This window comes from Triturus cristatus, chromosome 1_1, assembly GCF_964204655.1.
Source record: "Triturus cristatus chromosome 1_1, aTriCri1.1, whole genome shotgun sequence".
Classification (NCBI taxonomy): Eukaryota; Metazoa; Chordata; class Amphibia; order Caudata; family Salamandridae; genus Triturus; species Triturus cristatus.
The window spans coordinates 1,309,541,598-1,309,564,735 of NC_140579.1; the positions used below are offsets into that span (position 1 = coordinate 1,309,541,598).

Here is a 23,138-nt window from a genome sequence, read left to right on the forward strand (position 1 = left end):
AGGAGAATTTCACATTTAGGGTAGTTACTGTTAGAAAACTCCTTAGGGTCGGCTACTAGGAATATGATGTCACCATTAGAAACTGTACCATCATGAACCATGTGAATGACATTTCTTCGTATATCATTACAAACGTTTGAGAAATGACCACGTTTATTGCTTTTCCTGCATGTAACATTCCTAGCTGGACATTTTAAATTGTTGGCTAAATGATTGGGATTACCGCAACAGAAGCATTTGAATTTTGAAATTTCAGATCTTTGTTTTACATGTTCAGAAGAGGATACTTTGTTCTTATCGTCCTTTGTAGACACCTGAAGTACACTATTGTCATTAACTTGTTTGACCTCAACAGCATATTTCATTTCATTCATACAAAATGCAGTATGCTCTATGCTTTTTGCAATATCTATTGCTTGTTTTAAGTCAGGAGCATCAGATAATAATTTCTCTTGGATTTTCTTGTCACAAGTACACCTCACCAATTGATCTCTAATAAGAGATTCCGTTAATGTACCAAACTCACAGGTAGAAGCTAATCCTCTTAACACCGCAATGTAATTAACTACTTTTTCATTCTTCCCATGTGATCTAGAGAAAAATGTATGTTTTAGTTCTAGGACCACATTACTATTTTCTCCAAATTGAATTTCCAATTTTTTAAGAGTTTTTAGATATACATCATGTTTAGGATCTCCATGAGCATCCTCATTTCCCCCTTCACCATCAATTACAATGTCAGGGAGATCATCAAAGATTTCTCTTGCATGTGTACTGAAATTATGTAACAAAATATGCTGTTTGCATACAGAAGAAAATCTATCCCCCCCTATTGCGATTAGATAAGATTAAAAAATATTCACCCATATTTTCCAAGGAATGAGTGGTTCACCTGCTTCATTCATGAACGAGGGAGGTTGAGACATTTCAAATGCCGACAATTATAGGAGAGAAAAGATAGGAAACTAACAAAGGAAAAGACAGAGGTAGAAAAGAGAAGAATTATAAGAGAGGAGAAAAATGACAAGTGAAGGAAAGAAATAAAGGAGCTGGCCAGAGAATACTGTAGAAAAATTAAATAACAATAATACATGGAGTATATAAATTATTACTGTTATTGGGAAAGCTTGTAATTATGCAAAAAAATATGGTACTTGTCCAAATATAGCATCACAGTGGAGTGTCAATGTCAAGGAAAGATACCAAGCTGTGCCTGTCAGTGATAAAAGGACAGGCTAAAAGGTGAAACACAATAGAATCTGAATAAATTCACTAGGTAAGTATTTGAACACAGGGAGTAAGCTGTGCCTGTCAGCGGTGTAAGACTGGCAGGCAAAACACGTGTACTTGGAAAACAAGCTGAAGAAATTGACATAGAAATCTGTGGCAGGGGATCAATAATACTGCCACGTTTGACAAACTCTTGAAGAAACAGAAAGAACGATCCTCACTGCTGCGCAGGGTAAAAACGCTCCCGCTCCCACTGCGAGGAGTGAAGGTAATACTCACTGACACCTCTGACTGATTGATTACTGGAAGGCTGGTGAGGAGGCTTGAAACTAGGCAGGGCAACCTCCCACTGCGTATGTAAATTTGTTCCCGCTGCGAGCTGAGGCGGTGTGTCGAGATAGACACCGTCGGTCTGATGGAAGTAACAGCTGAAACGAACGCTCGCTGAGGAAAGACAGCTGAGCACTTACCGGGGGTGAAAGCTGTTAACTGCTGCGCATGACGAATTCTACTCCCTCTGGAAAGTTGAAAGATATTTCCGGCCGAGGAGGCTTCACCACATTGCACAGAAGACAGCTGACGGGAACGGCACCAGTCGAGACGCGGGGGCTCCTTAAATCACCACAAGCTCTCGTGGGCGTAGCTGACGAAAACAGCACCAATCAAAGCGGAGGGCGCCCTTCACAAAACTATATGCTACGTGGGGTGAAATGAAAATTAGCTTCTCCTCAGAATGGTGCTACCTTCAGCACAGAGAACGAAACCAACTGTCAAGGCACTCCTCGAAACACTGACAGGAAACAGCTGAGGAAACCACACACTGCCGGAGACGACACAGTGGGAATACAAATTAGAATCAAACACTGCTCTGTTCAAGTGTAGATACACTGCCCCAAACAGAAACACAGTCACCAAAAGTGCCCAGAATGAGACTAGGGGCAAAAAGCAGAAGGCTCGCCCGAAAGATTTAACATGAAGCAGGCGAAAAATGTCCCAAAGCGCTCAGTTTCAAATTAATAGTAGATGTCACGAGTCATCCACTCACCGGAGAAACCAATTGTATAAACGTGGGAGTCCAACGAAGTTCAGGAATTAACAGGACCTTCAGCTGGTGTGGAAGAAGCAGGGGGAGGATCTGGAGCTGCCCCCAGCGCAGCAATTAGTCAACAAATTGTTAAGAATAAACTGCTGACACGAGAAGACGAAGAGAAGCCGTTTATTCAAACCAGATCCTCAGGAACCAGCTGGCAACTGAGGTGCATCATATTCCAAGGTGAGCTTCACTCAAACATTCTAAAGCAGGGATGTACCAAATGGTGGGAGTAAAGGAGGGGTGGAGCGGGCAGGGGAACGGTTGGGAACGGAGGGAGGCAGGAGAGATTACAGACTATCAAAGGGATAAAAATACAAGTGGAAATACCAGGCAAGATTACAACAGTTTCCTCCATGCCCAGCTCATAGTGGACAGCATATGTATATTAGAGGGGTCCATTGGGAGAACTTCAGGAGTATAGAGGGCAGTGGGACATGTCCGGCTTGGTCTTTCTCCAGTCTAGCATAAGGGAGGTGGGCATCTGCATGATACGAACAGTATGCACATTTGCATTGTGCTGCAAGGTAGTACAACTGCCACACCAAACCCTCCCCGGAAGCACCAGGGTGTCCTATTTAACCCCTAATGTTCCATGCCAAGAGGGTGAGTTCTGCCAGCCGTTCCCCCACGACCGGAGCCACCATCATCTAAAGGTGCATATGAACTCTCTTACACAGGTGTCATTGAAAAATATACACACCAGACAAACAATATTTTTTAAAAAACAGCAACCAAACATATGTACAACACTCCTTGCCCACCCACACCAGATGTCCAGACATCGAGTGAATCCCATAATAAACAAAAAGACAAACAATTATCCCAACTATCAGTAACATGGTATACACCTCTGGGGGCGGGCAACATCACAACAGTCATGGAACATTGGAAGGGTGATACCTGAACATTAACATTAAGGCAGGTTTCAACTTGACTAATCATTTAGAACCTCATCGGTAAAGAAACAAAAGAGTCAATAACAGTTACGATGAAAGGCAGTCTTTGACCAGCTATTAGAGCAGGACAAGGATAATCGGGGGAACCCTAGTTCAGCCAGGTGGGAAACGGTCAATGGCCGAGTCTGCAGGGGCAGAAGAGGGAGAGCACTCTTGAGTATTCCGGTGGGAGGATGCTTTCCCCACACCATGTTGTTTACAAAAGTCAATGACCTCTGCTGGAGTGAAGAAGATACGGAACCATGCCGATGACCTCAATACGCAGGCGAGCTGTGTAGAGCATGCCTTACTTCAGTCTTTGTTTGCACAGAACTTTTTTAGAATCTGTGAACTTGCGCCTCGCCTCCAGCACTGCCATGGTGAAGTCAGAGAACTGGGATATGGGGAAGCCCCGAAATTGCTGTAGACGCATTCTTGTGCCAGGCGTAATGCTGTGTCTCTGTCCCTATAATTAAGCAGGTGAGCGATTAAAGGGTGAGGGGGTGGCGGGTGTGGCTAAGGCATCTTCGGGCTCGTTCTACTACAAATCTGTCTGTAAAACTTTGTCGGTCAAAAAGGTCCACAAGGAGTCCTTCAACAAACAGGTCCGGGCGGCCCATATCCGTAGACCCCACCACCCCCATTATTTTTCTTTGTTTGCATTTTTGTTATTATCTGCAGTTATTACAGAGATTACATAATGTTCACCTGGGATGTGAGTTGAAAAACAAATTACAATGGGATCAGACATGCTGACTCAATACATTTTTAACGCGAAGAAAGATAAACAAATTACAGGTGGAAGAGGCTAATTGGGTGGGTCTTGTACATAACAGATTCTTAATAAACCATTTTGCAATAATTACCGCAAATATATATATGTACCCAATAAGAAAATTCCTAATTAACATTATTCCACCCAATGTTATGTCCCAATATAAATATAGCCCAATCTTACCAGTGCAGTTAAATGACGTCCGCATAATGTATAACACGTCATAATGCAATGTATTTTAACTTGAAAATAAACATTATAAAAACAAACTAACACATCAGTTTTATTTGTTATTGCTATAAGTAATTGTAGCAATTTGCATGTCTCAGATCCCCACCCGACCAGTCACCAAATTAAATGGAAAGTCAAGTCAATTTCGTCCCCTTCCCCAGATGCGTCCAACGTATTCTCCCCTTGGTTATCAGTGCAGCATTGATATGTATGTTACTTCAGTCATAAGTTACTTTATGGAGATGTGTCATCTCCGCCCCTGTCACCATTTAGCTGATTAATATTGTCCGGGTCATGGTCTATTTGTTTTAGTTCTGACAGTATCACATCCCAGCACTGTGCAATCGGGTATTTAAGTCTGCTAGTAATCTCGTTGTTACGTAAAGCTGTGCTCTCTGCCTGTGCCCCTACCATCAGGGAGTTTTTCCAGCCAGTGAGGCCTGCGGGGTGCTTGCTCTTCCAACGTTTGGTAATTAGTCTTTTGGTTACAATAAGGCTCAGGTCCAGGAATCAGGAAGTGACTCTATGTTTCTTGGATCTAGAGAAAAGACCCAATAAACATTCTTCCCATGTGTGCATTTGAGGCCAGTCAGTGTATGTAGCTAAACCTGCCGTCACATCTTTCCAATATAATTGTAGTGTGGGGCAGTATCACTGCATATGTAATAAAGGGGTTCCCATTTGCTTACATCTCGGACAAGCTGAGCTGTTTAATTGAAAATAATTATTAATTTTGTCTGGGGACAGGTATGCTTTATGTATGAAATAGTCTGATAAACTCAGAATTTGGCGTTCCGTGGTATTTGCGTAGGAGTAGCCAGGATTGTGTCCCATTCGATGTTTGTCCACGGAGATCCCCTATCTCCCTCCCACCGGTTGCAAAAAGATGTTAAAGGCTGTAGGGTGTGTGTAAGTAAAGCTTTGGTCAGCCAATGTATTATGTGACTTGCCCATTACATGTAAATATTGAATAAGCTAATGCATTTTGGGTTCGGTGTTCCCGTCTCCCCATGCCAATGTAAGGGAACGGATGATCGAATTATATAAAGAAATTGTCCAGCCGGCAAGTCGCAGTTGTGAGATTATATTATCAAAAGGAGTCAGAGTGCCGTCCGTGTAAAGATCGCCAAGAGTATGCCAGTGTGAAAGTGTACTGTTGAGGGCGCCCATTTTATGTCTCGGGGTCCCTAAGAGGGGCAATACTGAGGCATATGGGATCTGTCTCTTGGTAAGATATAAGCTACGTTTATAACAACGAAGGGCTAAGGCCAAATAAGACGGTGCTGGATTGCGAAGCCGGGCCATTGGATGAAAGAGGTGGTAACTCTGAGAGTGTGACCATGGTGGGGATGTCGATGCTGTGTCTTCTAAATTGATTCCTGCAAGCCATTTTGTCACCCATTGAAGCTGAGATGCCAAATAATAGAGATCCATGTTGGGGACAGCCAGACCGCCCCTACCAGAGGTTGCATATCATTTCCAAAGCGCTATCTGGTGGTGTCTGGAGCCCCAGATAAAACCCCTAATCATCTGCTCCAAATCACGAAAGGTTTTGGATGGGACATAAACGGGAAGGTTGGAGAAATTATATAGGAGCCTAGGTAACATCACCATCTTAGTTAGGGCAATCCTGCCCATCATGCTTAACGACAAGGTTAGCCAAAATTTAACTTGTGTCCTGATGGAAGTTATGGCTCGATTCAAATTGCCCTCCTATATGTCAGCTGGACTATGGTAGATAAAAATTCCTAAATACCAGAAGGTGGAAGGCTGCCAACTAAGGAGTGAATTATTAAAGAGAGGTTCTGGGTTACGAGTTTAACTACTGAAGGGATAGAGGCATGATTTAGGCCAATTTACCTTTAACCCTGATATAGTCTCAAATTGCACCAATGTTTCCGCTATTAAATCTGGTACATTGTGTAAATCCTTGAGGTATAGTAGGAGATCATCCGCATAGAGCAAAACTAAATGTAAACAATCCCGTGGCTGGATACCCCAGTCTCATCCCCCTGCGCGTAATTTCATCGCTAACAGTTCCATTGCCAACAAGGAGAGCAGTGGGGGTATGGGGCAGACCTGTTTGGTGCCTCTATTAATAGATATGGACTCAGATACTGTGCAACCTGTGCATATTCTGAAGGTGGAATGTGCGTAGAGCAATCTAACCAGTTGTAGGAAACTGGCCCGAAACCCATAACAGCGCAATGTAGCAAAGAGGTAGGGCCATTCCAATGAGTCGAAGGCCTTCTCCAGGTCCAGGACCATTCAGCCAGAGTCGGGCCATGCAACTGTAGCAAACTCCTGGACTTTGAAGAACCTCCGTATGTTCAGGGAGGTATTTCGGGTAGGAACAAAGCCATTTTGGTCCCGGTGTATCAGGCCTTTAACCAGTGGGGCTAGTCTGGCAGCCACAATGGATGCTAATATTTTATAATCAGTGTTGAGTATAGCTAGTGGTCAACAGGATCCCAATAAATCTGTATCTCTACCTGGCTTGGGGAGGGAGACCAACAGCGCTTCTCTCTGCGTAGCCGTGAGTGTGAATTCTGCACGTGAAGTATCAAATATTCTTTTTTGCGGAGTTGCCAAGATGTCAGCGTATGTTTTATAGAATTCCGATGGTAGCCCATCTGAGCCTGGAGTTTTCCCTGTCACCAAGGAGCGCATACTCGCCAGTATCCCTTCAATGGTAATGTCGGCATCTAATTCTAATATCTGATCTGGGGTTAGTTTGGGGAGAGAATTGTCAGCTAGGTATTGGTGAATCTCTTCTGCCGTTTTATTAACTATAGACTTTTACAATGCGGTGTAGTGTGATGTGAATTCCCGATGTATTTCCAGTTGGTAATAAAGCATTATACCTTGTGAGGAGCGAATAGATGTGATAGGGGACCTAACGTCCTCGTGTTAATAAGCCATGCAAGGAGCCTCCCTGCTTTGTCCCTGGTATTGTGAGCGTGAGCTGAATGAGCAGAGTAATTAAGACAACAGAGTCTTTCCAATAGGGCAACATGTTAAGTCCTTGCCTCATGCAATCTAGAGTTAGTCCGTGGGTCAACAGCAGGCCGTTTTTCGAGGTGTGCTAAGCCATTCTCTACCTTAGTAAGTTCCTTTTCAAGAGTCTTGCGCATTCTAGCTTGACTACCCAGGCAGTGGCCCCTAATTACTGTCTTGAATGCGTCCCATTCAATCAGTGCTGATGACACAGAATCTTAATTTTCGGCAATTTGACACCACTTCCCTCAAGGAATCCCGAAATGGTCCGTCCTCTAGTGTGTCAGGTTGCAAGCGCCAACTAGGGATTGGTAATGTGGCAGTTCCCTATTATAATAAAATCATGTGCGGGTTATGGCCAGAGTAAGTCCTCCCAAGATACAATGCCTCTGTTATGGTTGGCAAGAGGATCTCTGATACCAACACCTGGTCAAGTCTAACATGTAGATCGTGTGCTCCTGAGTAAAAGGAGTAGGCCTGATCAGCAGGATGTCTGTGCCGCCAGGCATCTGCCAAGTGCCATTGCACTGACCAGTTATTTAAGGCGTTCATGGCAGTAACTGTTGGTGCCCCAGGCAAGAGGGGAAAGGAGCGGTCCAGAGATATATCAAGTACGTTATTATAATCACCCCCAAGGATCATCGGCGTTCCATTCCAGGTCGACAATTTGCCCAATAGAGAATCTAAAAAAAAAGGCCTTGTTCAGTGTTAGGTGCGTAAATTGATGTGCCCATGACTGGCTTGCCATTAAGACGCCCCTTTACCAAAACATGTCGACTGTCTGCATCAATGAGGGATTTCTCTGCTTTAAATGGAGTGCCCGGTCTTACCCATACCAGTATACCTCTTGCAAATGCAGAATAACCCGTAGCAAAAATATGACCCCTGCATCTTCTCTGTAAGTTCGTCACCTCAGGTCTCGTTAAGTGTGTCTCTTGTAAAAGGGCGATGTGGACTTGATGACGTTTAAGGTAGGAGTAACTCAGATTTCTTCATGAAGGGGGTATGTATCCCCCTCTTGTTCCAAGTACATATCTTTAGTGTTCGTCATGTTACAGGTGGGAGTTTAAATATATTAGAAGTGGGGGATTCTTTGGGGACAATTGGTGTCAGGCGAATGGGGGTCCGGGGAGGCAGTGTATAGCAGAAGGCCTCCAAATCAACCAGAGAGATGTGACAATTTGATGTGTATTGAATAACAAACCAAACTGAAACCAAAATACAAACTACCATTATGGTGAAAATTCAACAGGAAGTCGTCCAAACCAAGTAATAGGAAAACATGTCATAGGTGGTCAAGGGGGGTGAAGCTACCCAGCCGATATATCTCAGTGGGTGTGAAAGGGGAGTTAGCAGTCCCCCTATTTGACTGTTGGAATGCGACCCCCGGGGCCCCAAGTGACATAGGACTACGAAATATCAACCCTCCATTCTGCTAAATAACTACACATTGCCTATGGTGCAGATAAAACATTGTGCACATTGTATCAGTGAGGCAGTTATGCATAAAAATCAAATGAGCATCTCATCATACTTGCATGTATGTCACTGGAGCAGTTACAATTGAGTCTATTGAACAGCAATAACTGTATTAAATTATACCGTCAGCTGTCTGAGGTGTAATCTCCGGCAAAGTCTCTGAGTTCAGGGTTTCGTCTGTGGAGTCCGCGTGCGTTGCAGACTCCACCCAGCAGGCTGTTCTCAGAAAGCGAGTCAGATTGTGAGATGCCAATTACTGCTGCCGCCTGAAGTGCACTGTGTTGGTCCATCTTCATCTGTTCCAGGTTAGGGCCGAGCTTCTGTGATAAAGATTGTTTCCGACACCTTTTCTCCCCTCTGGGGTTTCTTGTCTTCTCACTTTGGTGTGGGTGCGCTGTTTTTGTGATGGGAGGCGTGTCCATAGTGGGATTTAAAGCATCTAGCCACTCCCATGCTGCAGAAGGAGAATCAAAGAAGTAGGACTTTCCCTTCACGATTACCCGCAGCCGGGCAGGAAATAGCAGGGAGTACTTGAGGTCCAGTTCACCTCCAAGAAAGAGTATCATTGTTCCTGGTCTCCTGGAGAATTGTGTCGCTATCCCTGTAGTTCAGGACACGGAACAGAAATGGACGAGGGCCATACCGGTGGGGGGACTTGTTTGGCACCTGGTGGGCACGTTCAATGACAAAGTGCTGTGATAATGATCCCTCCCATAACATGTTTCAAATCCAGTCTTCGGTATAGGTGGCTGTGTCTCGCCCTTCCTCACCCTCTGGCAGTCCTATAACGAGTATGTTGTTCCACCTCGCGTGGCCTTCAGAGTCTAGGGCATGATTTTCATGGTGCTTTACTCGTGCCATGAGGTCTTCGAGTTTCTTTTCAGTATTCGACGCCTGAGGAGAGAGCTCTGCAATCGTTGCTTCGAGTGTGCAAGCTCTATCCGTGAGTTTCCGGTGGTCAGTATGCAGAAGATTGAGGTCTAATTCCACCTTATCAATTGTACTTTAAAGTGAGGTCCGTATCTGTTCCATTGTGGTGCTCAGCTTTTCAACTGCGGCCAGCACCGCATCCAGATTATTCGACAAAGCGTCAGTGGAGGACTCGCTAGGCATCTTGTCAGACTGGGTATGGGACGGAGGTCGCGAGCCTGACAGTTCTCCAGCACCGGATCCGAGGTGGCCCATGTGGGACATATACCGTGAGAGGGCGGCACGGGGAGTTTGGTCACTTAGTGTATATGAACCTGCTGATATTTTCTGTGCACAAGTATCAGGACCCGAGATTTAGTGTTTTTTGGAGTCTTAGTACAGGGCCGCAGGGGGACCGCAAATGTAGCACCAGCGATTCCGCAACCAACTGTTCGGTGATCCAACTGTTTTAAGCCAGAGGGACAGGTGATCAGTGATAACTCACACCGCCATCCAGATGCCCAGTGACTGTGGGGTGTGTGGCTGGGCTGTTATATCTCATGTGCTCAGGGATGTATTGTCCATTAGCGGCCTGCCACTTATTTTCCAACTGTTAGACCCGTTCTTCTCTCTGTTAGCAGCTAAACCAACCAAGGTTCAATGAGGCCTCTTAAGGGTGCCTGTAATGAACGTGTACCGGCTGGGTCAATGTTTAAGAAGTATTCACACGATTAGGCGGGGCTCACACCAACGACTCCTCCCTGGTTGCTTTTATTCCCCCTTGAAGTTGAGGGGAGCCACCCTTTCGTTCAATGGGTAGCGCAGAATCTGCGCCCCCCCACCCAGTGCGAGGGGGTGGCACAAGTAGTTCCACTACATGCCAGCCCTAAGAACTGTCCGGGATGTGTGTTCGCTTGGCGGCGCTGACTTCTTCACTATTCCCCCATGAAGTATCTTCCCGGTGCAATAGATAATTAAAATGGCGTCAGTCAGTGCCTTTCCCAGCTACTTATGGGCGTGGACGTCGAGATGTCCCCCCGTCGCAGTTCCCACCAGAGCACCAGGTCCGCGGGCTCTTGATGGTCCTGCAAGTCAGGTCCCCGGTAGCCACTTCGGCCGCAGGATGGGCTACCAGCCGCCAGCATTTCCTAAAGGTCCAACGCTCTGAGGCCAGAGCTTAGTCTAGTGGCAGCGGGGGGCCCGCCGGCCACATCGCGTAGGCCCCCAGAGGGGCAGAGGGATTCTGGAGACCTCACCTCTGCAAGTCCGGAGGGGGTAGTTCCGGTGGGCCCGGCAGGGATCTCAGGCCTTCACCACGGTTGCCCGCTGCACCACGCCGCCCATGGCAGCAACTTTAACATCCACAGCGCAGGCGTTCAGCAGCGCGCCAGGGACCGCGAGCAGCCAGTATCGAATCCAGCCCCGTCAACTCTTATCCGGAGCTGCTTGGTGGCCCCGGGGTGTACAGGATAGGATGTATAAACGGATTATAGGAGGATGTGCGGCGGAGCTCTAACAGAGCACGTCTGCAATCTTCAACTGCATAGCCACGCCCCATGGATGCCACCACCTCCATGATGCTTCTATTACTGCGGTGCAATCGTGCTTCTAGGTTTTCATTTTTGGCCACAACAGTATTGAGGAGCCATGCTAACATTTCCAGGCGCTTCGTGGTCAACGCAACTTCATCTTCCAGCCCTGAGATGAGCTCCTCTGCACCATCTAGTCTGGTGTTACGGCGGTCCAGTTGTTTGCCCATACAGTCCAACCTAGATAGATAGCCTTTATTGTTGATTAATTAAAATCATTACAAACAGGAGGTATTTAAAAATACATTAGATTGTGCATGGACACAACAAAACACTGTAACTTGGAAAATATTATCGAAGATACGCCACGTTTCAATACAGTGATCACACCATATTTTACCCGCATTATGAGTATTTTTCTCCAGTTCCTAATTTAAAGTGCCATTACTAAAGTGCTCATGTAAACATTACGAAGTGTCAACCTTCTCGGGTTGACGTACTATTTCTAATATTAGAAATCAGATGTTTCACATGAATCACAAATAACTACGCTACAATATATATAAAACTAATAATTAAAATATCTAAAAACTTTCGTCAGAAATGCCTCCACTACCCCATATTGTAGAATATACAGATAAAAGTCATAGTTAAAATGCCATAGTTAAGAGTCATTGTACAATTCCTTTTTAAAAGGAGCCTTTCACAAAGTCTTCTAAGAATTGCATACAGTCCAACCTGTTGGTGAGCGTGCCCACTCTGGCATCGAATGACTGAAATCCAGCACGAAGTTCCACCATTATGGCCGCAGTGACAGCCTAAGGTCCTGATACAACATTCCCAGTTGCACCATCTTCCGTGTCAGAGAGGGGGTTCTAGCGCCAAGGAGCTTTAGGCTGTTCAAAGAGACGTTTGCGATGCTTAGGGTCTCCCGTCCCAACGCGACATAGGGGGATGTGGAGGCAGGGGACAGGGGCAACCAGGGGTCATCAAGTTGCTCTATTTCAAAGGATGCTGTGTAAAAGGCTGTCCAGGGCCATCCCCCCGGTAGCGCCGTGGAATGCGACAGGGTATCAGTGACGATAGGAGGCACAGCCGGTTATAGAAAATAGGGTCAGGGGTGTGGGGGAGTCCACAGGATGAATTTGCCTTTCAGATCAACAGTACAAATAACGGATGGGGAGGGGATTCTGAACGCGTGTGACAGGGAGGCCCCTAACATGAGGTCCTGTTATGCATCCCATCCCTGTGAACACCTCCAGAGCAGTAGACCTGGCTGGGCACAGCTGGCCGTGGGACAAGGACGGGGGGAATTCTTGGTAGACTCAGGCCCACGCTGCTTCCCCCGCTGTAGTACCAGCCCTGGCATGGTCATTAGTACTGAAAGCGGGGCAGACCTCCAGGCTCATCTACCATCACAAGGCACAGGCCCTTATGACTCCGCCAGACCAGCCGCTTATCCACTGCATTGTGTCATAGTCAGGGGAGTGATATGGAATGGCCAGATCGTCCCTCACCTTGTCCCCGCTCATCTGCACCTTGATACCACCAGCAGGACCAGCGTCGGCAGCAGCCCTGCTCCACAACATGTTACTCCACACAACCTCCGCGCCAACGGTCCAACCAATTTTCCTTCTGTTGTGTAGCAGACCACAGCAGCACCACAGCCCTCATTTATCCAGCAGCATGGTGGTTGGTTGGGCGATCCAACAAGGCTCAATAGCCTCGGACCCTGGCTCACCCGTGGCCCCAGTCGCTGTGGCGCCGCGGAGGCTAGTGCTGGGTCGCCGCCAACCGGGAGCTCAATTCATCAGCTGCAGGGCCATCAACCTCAATCTGGAATGGGCAGCTGAGACCGCCTCAGTCAAAGTAGCTGGTTCGACTTCCCCAATGGGGTTTGATGCTGGTATGGTTCTGAAAACCCGGCTTCACAGCCAGAGGGCCGTTGGTGTGGCTATTCCCCTATTCTGTGATCTATTCAGAGATGATACACTCAAGTGATAAATCGTGATTGTTAAACCTGGCATCTTTGGAGTGGTTTCCCCTGACTTTTTTGCCTTTTGGCCTCCTGTTTTGCTGACTTCATTTTTGCTGGCCTTAGTATTCTGGGCACTTTCACACTGCTAAAGTGCATATGCTCTCTACTTAAATAATGGTAATTTGGCATATCCACAGCTGGCATATTTAATTTACTTATAATTGTCTAGTAAAGTGTCCAGGGCCAGAGAATTCAATGCTACTAGTAGGCCTGCAGTACTGATTGCGCCACCCATGGCAATAGCTCTTTAAAACATGTCTTGGGCCTGCCACAGAGCTAGTGTGCCGTTTTAAGCTGCCATGCCGTCCTGGCAAGTTGACTCTTTTGCTAGGCCCAAACCTTCCTTTTTAATACATATAAGTCACCCCTAAGGTAGGCTCTGGAAAGCCCCAAGGGCAGGGTGGCAGTGTATTTAAAACATTTGGACATGTACTTTTAAGTTTTGCATTTCTAGGTAGTGAGAAACTCTTTAATTTGTTTTTCACTACTGCAAGGCATATCTCTCCCCTAGGTTAACATTATGATTACCTTTTTACATTTTATTCCTGTAATTTCCAATTGGGAAAAGATAGATATTGGAGTTTGGTGTCTCTGGACTCACAATTTAAAATCATAACTTATGGTAAAGTTGGATTTTAAGTATCAAGTCTGGAAAAAACACTTTTAGAACCATTTTGTGCATCTGTCTGTCTCTGAATACACTTCTGGGGTGGGTGACAGTTGGGCTGTGTGCATTCTCTCTAAACAGCCACACACAAAGAGAGCCCAGGTGTGCCTGATGGGACATGCATATCCTGATGGGCCATCCTGTGCAGGAGGGGAGGGAGGAGCTGACACTTGTACCCGGATATGGATATGCCCCTCTAGTGAGTCTGGAGCCAGGGCAGGGAGGGCGGGGGACCTTGTGCACTTCAAATGCCTCTTTTGAAGTCTCCCCAACTTCAAAGGCACAACTGGGTCTAAGTACTGGACCCCTGACATTACCAACTCAGTACACTTCTGGACCTTAGGGGACTTTAATTTCCATCTGGAAGACACTGATTGCACGGACTCTATTAGATTTTTGGAACTCATGAAGGCTTTTGCTTTCAGGCATCTGGTGAACTCACCGACGCATATGGCAGGGCGTACCTTAAATGGTATTTTTGTTAATCACGGGGCATTGGGAATGGGGGACATTCTCATCATTCTCATCATTCTCATCATGTGGTACTTCTCATAATTATGATTCAAAGTCCAGAGGTCAGTTGCAAATCAAAATTACCATGCTTCGTAGGTGGAATAGAATCTCAGCTGAAAGCCTACAGACGGCATTGTGTGAATCCTTAGAAAGGAATGATAGTCAACTGAAATTCACTGTAGATGACTTTCACTCATGGGTGGGGATGGGTGGGGACCGCCATTGATCTAATTGCTCCTCTTGCGCCTAAGACAGGGATTAGAACCAGAGCTTTTGCAGCTTGGTTTTCAGAGACACTATGCAGGTGTCAAGAATGTAAGTGAAGGTTAATTCCCTCCATTTCAGAAAAAGATAAGCGCAAAGTACTGTTGCATAGTTATATATGTGCTTCTTGTCAGCTACGTCCTCCTATTTCACTTTGAAAATCAAGTCGGCCACTAACACTCCCAAAGAACTCTTTAAAGTGATTAATAATCTTTCTACCCCACCATCCCAGTAAGCGGTTGAAAGTTCCCAAGATATTTTTAATAGTATGGCAGCGCACTTTAAGCATAAGATCCTGAAGATTGTCGCCTATTTTAATCTCAAAGAGGAGCTCCCCCCCTCAGGAAAAGATGAAGAGGCAACTAACTTTACTCCCACTGCTACTCTTTCTGGATTTCCCCGTATTTCGCCTATGAAAGTTAAGCAAATTCTCCTACACTAAATTTCTGGGTCTCCTAAAGACCTGTGTCCACTCTTTTGCAGTTAGCACCTGATTAGATTGTCTTTTTTCCTGAAAAAGTACTTTTCTCTACAGTGATTTTTTTGCTCCATCCTGGAAGGAGGCTACAGTTGTCACCCCTTAAGAAAAAGCCTCACAAGGCTTACGATTTTAGTAACTTGTGCCCTATTTTTCTTCTACCTGCACCAGCTAAGATATTAGAAAGATATCCAAATCAGGAACTGGTAGCATTTATGGCTTCTCAGGACCTTTTGGATTCTTCGCAGAACGGGTTTCAGAGTGGCCATACACGGAATCCGCTCTGCTGACAGCTACTGATGCCAACGCTGTCATGTTGATCAGGGAGGATCTGCCATCTTGGTGCTGCTGGAGCTTTCTGCAGCATTTGACATGGTATCTCCCTCACGCCTGGTTCACAGACCTGACCAGGCAGGGTTGAGGGACACTGCCCTGGCCCTTTATTACCAACAAAACTCAACACAGTGAGTTGAGGTCATTTTAGGGCAAGTTCATTTGAATTCCCCTGCGGGGTGCCACAGGACTCTCCGCTTAGCCCAACACTGTTTAATCTTTATGTGGCCCCCTTGGACAAGCTGATCAGGTCCTTTTACTTCTTAGTGCTTTTTTACGCAGCTGCTACTCAGATCATTGTATCAGTATCCAACGACATTCCGAAGGTGGCTGACAGGTTTATATGCTGTATGACTAACATAAACAATTGGATGAAAGAGAATTGGTTTAAACTGAATACCGATAAGATGGAGATTCTGATATTTGGTGCACAAACAACTTTATGGTCGTAACTGTGGTGGCCAGAGTTCTGCGGCCCCTTACCTCTCCCGGTTACGAAGGCCAAATTTTAGGGGTATTTTTGACACCTCTCTTTCCTTTGATATTCAGGCAAAGAGGACTGTTAGCTCCTGCTTCCACATTATCAAAATTTTAGGAAAGATTTTCTCCTTATTCCTGCCGAGCTCAGTGCTGCAGTGGTCATTGCACTTATCAGGTCTCGTCTTGGTAGCTGCAATGATCTGTACCTAAACATTAATAAAACCATACTCAATAAACTACAGATAATTCAGAATGAGGCTACCCGCCTTGTCATGAATGTTCCTAAACGTCTGCCTGTCAGAGAGGGCATCCGCTCCCTACACTGGCTGTCGATCAGGAAGAAAGTGACTTTCAAAGTCCTCTGTCTAGTTCACACTGGCCTCCACTGCTAGGTCTGTTGCACTTGAGAACTGCCTATTGCCTATAGACAGCTAAGATGTGCCTCTCTTAAGAAGGTGAAAATACAGAGATTTCAGAAAGCAAAGTTTGGGGCGGGGTGTCCTTTAGGGTTGCTGTGGCCAGGTTGTAGAACACCCTCCCCTCTCATATTGCTAGTCTTTCCTCCCATGTGGCCTTTCGCAAGCACTTGAAAACCTGGCTTTTCTCACTTCTGGAGGCTTAGGGCTGGTCATTCCAATGAAGTTTCTCTTGCTCTTGGTTAGCGCTTTGACATCCTTGGGTATAACGTTCTCTACAAATCTCAAATAAAAATACAGCTTTGATCCGACCCTGCGCGACTACATTGCCTGGTTGGCGCTTCATGACTAATTCAAGATATTTTTGTTTTTCATTCATTACTCCGCTTTTGTCGTTTTGATCTTGTTTTGTACTTTAAATAAGGCTCTATTTTTATAACCGGGGTGGATTATTTTTGTGTGGTGTTTCACTGTTTTACTGTATTAAGTGTTGCACAAATACTTTATTAATTGCCTGTTAAATTAAGCCTGCCTTCTCTGTTGCAAGCTACTAGAGGGTGCGCTCAGGTTAATTTAGGGTGTGCTTTTGGCTTAACCTGACTAGGATAGGGGTCCCTACTAGGACAGCGTGTATACCTCTACCAACTAGAGACCCCATTTCTAACAGGAAACATCACTGGAATTACTGGATGCCCTAAGAGGAAGGTGTGAAGTTCAGATTCCTGAACTGTATAAAGGGAGATTGAAGAATCACTGTGATGCTTTTCAGTTGGTTTCATTCATAAAGGTCACATCGCCATCTGTGAGAAGGATTTGTAAAAGATGGTAGCGGAGTTGTGTCCTCTAGTGAGAACAGACAGTATAGAGGACCCAATCACTGCCATGAAGTAACCTCTCATGTGTCCTCAGATTTTATACCTCATGATCTAGTGTGTGATGTCATAGAAACCCCAAAATCATAATCTTGAAATTTATGCCCAGGAATTTCGTTGTTAAGACCAGCTGTGTTGGTTTTCAGGTGGAACACCCAATGTTCTTTCTCAAATAATTTTCTTTGGGTTGCATCCCCGGTAGGAAGTGTCAATAAAATTACCCACTGCAAATCGTTGGGGGGGATGTGTTGCTGTAATGTAGTGGGTACTCCTTTTAGTTGTACTGTGCAGACATCTAGTGTTGCTCCTATGCTCGTTGATGCAGAGTTTAATAGGTCTCGTGGTTATCTTTATGTGGCGTAAGCCACGTGGGCATAGGATGTGGTTAATGCAGTTTTTTGTTTTACAGTTTGTATGTTTCATCAATTTTCACCTTTCTTCTAATCTTAAATCCACTTCTTTGATGGTTTCTGTCAGAGGGCAGATATTACCCTTTCCGCATGGGTAGTGTCCAGTGATGTGAGGGAGACCCGAACTTGTCATGATACTGTCAGAGGGTGTAGTCCTTATCTGTCTGGTATGGACTAAAAGGTTCCGGAGGTTACTGGTTCGTTTGAAGGCGAATAAAAGCCTCTCAATCGCCAATCCACTGCTACCCAATATAGGCCATCATTTGTTGATGATTCTTTTGATAATGTTAGAAGGAGTATATGTTGTAACACATGTGGGTTTAGGTTGGTCATCCCTCGTTCAAGAACAAAGTCTTTCAGCAGGAGTATTGAATATTCTGATTTTCCTTTTAGTGATCAGTTGTGTGTTGTCAAGTGTTTGATAGTTTATGAGGATTGTACCAGATTATTGAGAGTGGACCAACATTGGCAGTTATTGATCTCTTTGAAGAAACCCTTTAAACCAGTCTCCGCCGCCACTATAGCCAGGTGGCTTAGGAATGTAATGATGAAAGCTGGTATTGACACTTGTTGTGGGGCTCATTCCATCTGAGGGGCTATTGCCTGTAAGGCCTTTGTTTTGGGATCCACTGTGCAAGACATTATGAAAATGGCTGATTGTTCATCAGATTAAACCTTTAAGCAGTTTTACTATACGCCTATTGTTGACGTTGCTTCTGTGGTGGTGAATCAGCTTTGAACTAGCATAATCAGAGCATCCAGTCCTGACATAGAATGAAACATTTGCACAAAAACTTTCAATTCTATTAAGGACATGGAGGTGAGTATTATCCCACCCGATTTTTGTGTACATTCGCGCTTATTTACAAGCCCCTTGTGCGACCGATGGGTCACTTTTAACATGGAAAAAAAGTTACGTACAGGTGACGCAAGGGGCTTGTAAATAAGCCCCATTATGGTATGAATTATTTACAATCAGTGGTTTTTATTGTCAATTTGATTTAAGGCTTACAATGGGCATTGTTTTGAGAATGTATTTATTATGAAAAGGTAATATTAATGTTCACCCTCCCTTGTCCTGATGGGAATTATAGATTTGACATGTCTTTGTTTTGTTACAGGTTCTGCATAGAAACTGGAGTGAAGACGAGAGTGTAGTAGTTTCAGAGAAACTATGTTTTGTGCTGTCAGCCCGGGTTAGATTCTATCAAGTTGTTACCAGAGAGACATGAGGGAGCTGGCTTTACAGAAGTTTTCAGTTCCGGTTGTGAAAGTTCATTTTTTTATGGACTGATGGTTTGATGACATACCTGTCCACTCACACGGTGCCACAGTGTGACACGCGATATCGGCTCCCTTCACATGGTCACCGGGTGAGGAACCGATAACACACAGTGGCAGGGAAAAGGAACTGGAAATCCACTATGAACCATAGATTTACAGCTCATTATCAGAGGCTTTGAACTCCTGGGGTCCATTAAGGGGTGCAAAAACACCCTAGGACATCGGCACCAGCCTCAGCAAGCTGTTTCTCTAGTTTTGGAGGAGAATGATTGGGGGCGGGGCATGGACAAAGGTGCCTCCGAAGGGGCTTCGGTGGCATGAGGCCCCGCCCATTAAACCCCCCCTCCTCAAATAGTGACATTTCTTTATTAGTTGGCAGGTATGAGATGAGGAGGTGGCTTAATGGCCAGAGTGGCTGACGTTGAAGCTGGGGATCCTGATTTGTGTATGGTGGGAGGCTCAAGCTTCCTGTGATTCTGGGCAAATCACCTAATGACCATGTGCCTTAAAAAAATACAATGCACCCATCTGTAATGCAACTGGTGCTCCTGTGAAGTCTGTAATGCAACTGGTGCTCATGTGAAGTGCTCTGATACCTTCGGTTGAGTTCATGCTATATAAAACTGCAAAAAAACAGGCAGTCAATATGGTGCTCACACATTTCAGGGGAGGGGTTAATCATGATTAGTGGGGAATACAATGTGGAGCTTTATGGTGTAGTGTCCTGCAGGACACGTTCTAGTGTTCAGCAGGAAGCTGTACTCCCAGCCACTCCCTCGAGGGCTGGACACACTTGCACCCCCATCCATCACGGGTGTCACGAGTGACGTGGCCCTGCCAATAAAAGGGCCCGGGTGCACGTGCTCGTGGCCAGTTACTGTACCTCACTACCCTGTGTCTGCATCAGTTATTCTCGTCATGTGGGCCTGAGGCCCAACACCACATTGGCGACGAGGCGGGTAGCTAGCCCCGCATGCCTGCTGCTCTGCTTCATCCTCCCTCATGAGGGAGGAAATGAGCCTGACAGGCGTAACCCCCACAGCGCTGTCCATGGCCACCAGGGACTGCAGTGGTGATCGGGCGCGACACTGCTCCCCGCAGCCACGGAGCGACGACCGGAGTCTAGCCGTGCCACACCCCCACCCTGATGTCAGAAGTGAGGAAGGGTGAACAGGCAATCCCGGTGAAGGCGAGAACCCCACAACGCCATCAATTTGCCCGCTGCCACGTTCACCGGTATGTCTGCAGGACCCAGTGACCCGCGTATGAAACCCCTGTTTCACTTCCTCTCGCCGGTGCAGCCGGCACCCACCCAGCGCCGCCCCAGTGCATGTGCCTACTGCTGCGAGGAGGGGCCGGCAGCCCTAATCCGGTACTGCCTGCTGGTTCACTCGTTAAAAGGACAGGACACTCACCACGGGCCATGTGGCGCAGCGACCTCCCGAGTCCGGTGAGAGCGCTGACCTCCGCAGTGACAGAGAGGAGAGCCGCGAGGTCCTAGGATGGCTGCGCGGCACCGTGCCGACTCACCCGATGCAGAGGGTGCCCCCTCCCGTCGGTGCCACCTGACGGAACAGGAAATATGCCCTGCGCTGCTGCATAGGGGGAGCTATAAGGCCCGGAGGACCGAGTGAGAGGCGTATTGGAAACAGTTGCCTCAGCGCCACCTGCTGGTCGCACACTGCACCAGCATCCCTACCAATAATCGAAGACTGCAGTCGGAGGACAGACTGCCATGGCCTGCGAGGTCAGCCAGCACCGCCAGATAGAGAGCAACGCACCTGCAGGCCGCCCCTAGGCCCCAACACAGAGAAAAGGCATGGATGGGCACTGAGACAAGTACGTGCCCCGAGCAGCCACTTCCCTGCTGCAACCAGCAAGTACAGATATAGTGAAGGCTAGGGGTAGGGTTTTTAGTGAGGACAAGAAGAATGGTGTTCAGACTACTGCGCGTAGTGTCTTATATGTATCTAAGTAAATACGGTGCTGCCAGGTCGTGGGATTTACCCGATAACCCCCGGATTCGTGTGAGCCGAAAGATCCACACTGTAAAATGAGCACAGTCCTGGGCACACATGGTGAGGATATTTCAAAGTTAGTACAAGTGTATTCACGTATTGACAATGCGGAGGTCGACACCAGTATAAGTTTTTGAAAAAGTTATTTATCACAATGCAACAACTGTATTATACCAAACAACCAGCCGACACGTGTTTCGTCACAAGGAGTGATCCTGCGACTCTTCAGGGCTGTTCCATGTTTGGAAACAATAGGAGAGCAGGCACCATGTGACCGGTGATATTTCCAACCCGGTACGGGGTGTATGCTGCGCAAGAGTAGATGAACGATGAAAGTGGTGCTAGTCTATGGAGACTGCTTGAAGGTCCTGCGTCAGGATGAAGATGCGGATGGACTGAGGGGGCCCCTGACTGGTATAGAAGCGTGGGCTGAGGTAAGATTAAGGTGGGCCGAGGCGAGAGCGCTGTGATGGCAGAAGGGTGTCACGTACCCACGACTAAGTCTGTGTGAAGTCCAGTGTCACAGCGGAAAGCAGGGTAGGACGCTGGGTGTTGGCGGTTATGCATGGCCAGGAACAAAATAATGGCGATCCACTAGGAGTTCGCGTAGGAAAGGCGGGTGCGCCTGTAATCTTCAGATGGGAGCAGTCGAAGGACACTGGAAATGGAGTAGCCTGGTACTTAGCCTTGGGTACGTGACACCCTTCTGCCGTCACTGCGCCTTCGCCTCGCTCACGCCTCGGCTCACCTCACCGTTACCTCAGCCCACGCTTTTATACCAGTCAGGGGCCCCCTCGGTCCACCCGCATCTTCATCCTGACGCGGGACCGTCAAGCAGTCTCCATAGACTAGCACCACTTTCATCGTTCATCTACTCTTGCGCAGCATACACCCCGTACCGGGTTGGAAATATCACCGGTCACATGGTGCCTACTCTCCTATTGTTTCCAAACACGGAACAGCCCTGAAGAGTCACAGGATCACTCCTTGTGACGAAACATGTGTCTGCTGGTTGTTTGGTATAATACGGTCGTTGCCTTGTGATAAATAACTTTTTCACAAACGTATACTGGTGTCGACCTCCGCATTGTCAATACGTGGATACACTTGTACTAACTTTGAAATATCCTCACCATGTGTGCCCAGGACTGTGCTCAAGTACAGATATACAATAGTGGCTCACCTGCTGAAGCATAGGTGGCCGCTACCCCAAAGTGCGACACCCTGCTCCTGCATGTCCAGACTCAAACACAAAGCCGGCAGCATCAGCAAAGCACCACACTGCCTAGTACCTGCATCCCTGTGACAGCAGAGCCCCGTGGTTCCAAGAAAGACTGCCGCGGCCTGCGAGGTGAAACGCTGCACTGCCATCTAGAGGCCACCGGTCGTACTGCACCCAAACCAACTAAACACATTACAGGGAAATGCCCGCAATGAGAGACAGACTGCGGTGATCCATAGACTTCCCGTGCTGCGCCACTTACTAGAGAAACTTGTGGGAGGAAGCATAGCCCAAAATAGCAGCAGGAAAAGACTGGGAACGTGTTATCACCACAAAACAGAAGAGAACAAAGGGGGGAGTAGAGAGGTACTACTTATCACAAGTAGTGGAGGTGGATACGTCCACCTTTTATAGTCTATATACCATGAAGCTCCACCCGTAAACAGTTTCAAAAAACGTGTCCTCCCAAGTTAGGTATGTTTCCTACAATGGTGGGAAATACACACAGTGTTTTTAAATACCCCTCACACACCAAAGGGGCCCTTGGTGTCATGCTTGATCATGGGGGTCTTCCCGCCCCCCTACGGGACGGGGCGTGCTACAACCTTTACGGATACGCTGGAGCACTTTTGTTATGAGACGACTATGTGTCGTGTAGGAGTGTGAGTGGGAGGGTCAGGAATGGATGGGAAAGTGAGGTTAAAAAATACCTGGCTCGTCGGTTAGAAAATTATTTTTAATACACCTGTGAGCCGGTATTGTTAAAAAAGTGGGGACAGAGGTGTGTAGGCCTCAATGAGCTATGCCTCCTGGGTTAGTCAACATGTTTCGAAGCCCCCAAGGCTTCTTCTTCAGGACTTAACAGATCCCTATCTACACTCACTATTTTATGTGGTGTGTGAATTTACACTAATCTTCAATAGACAGGTGTATTCGTGAAAAAATATATATAATAATGATGTGCA

At 46.6% G+C, this 23,138-nt stretch overlaps 1 long non-coding RNA gene across 1 annotated transcript in view; it reads left to right on the plus strand.

Annotated features, from left to right (window-relative positions):
- Positions 1–1,890: 1,890 nt before the first annotated feature.
- The window catches only part of LOC146872016 (uncharacterized), a 40,876-nt gene continuing 19,628 nt past the window's right edge, over positions 1,891–23,138 (plus strand). The window contains exon 1 of the long non-coding RNA XR_014981320.1: positions 1,891–2,503. This is a non-coding gene — a long non-coding RNA (uncharacterized LOC146872016). The remainder of the gene's footprint in view (positions 2,504–23,138) is intronic.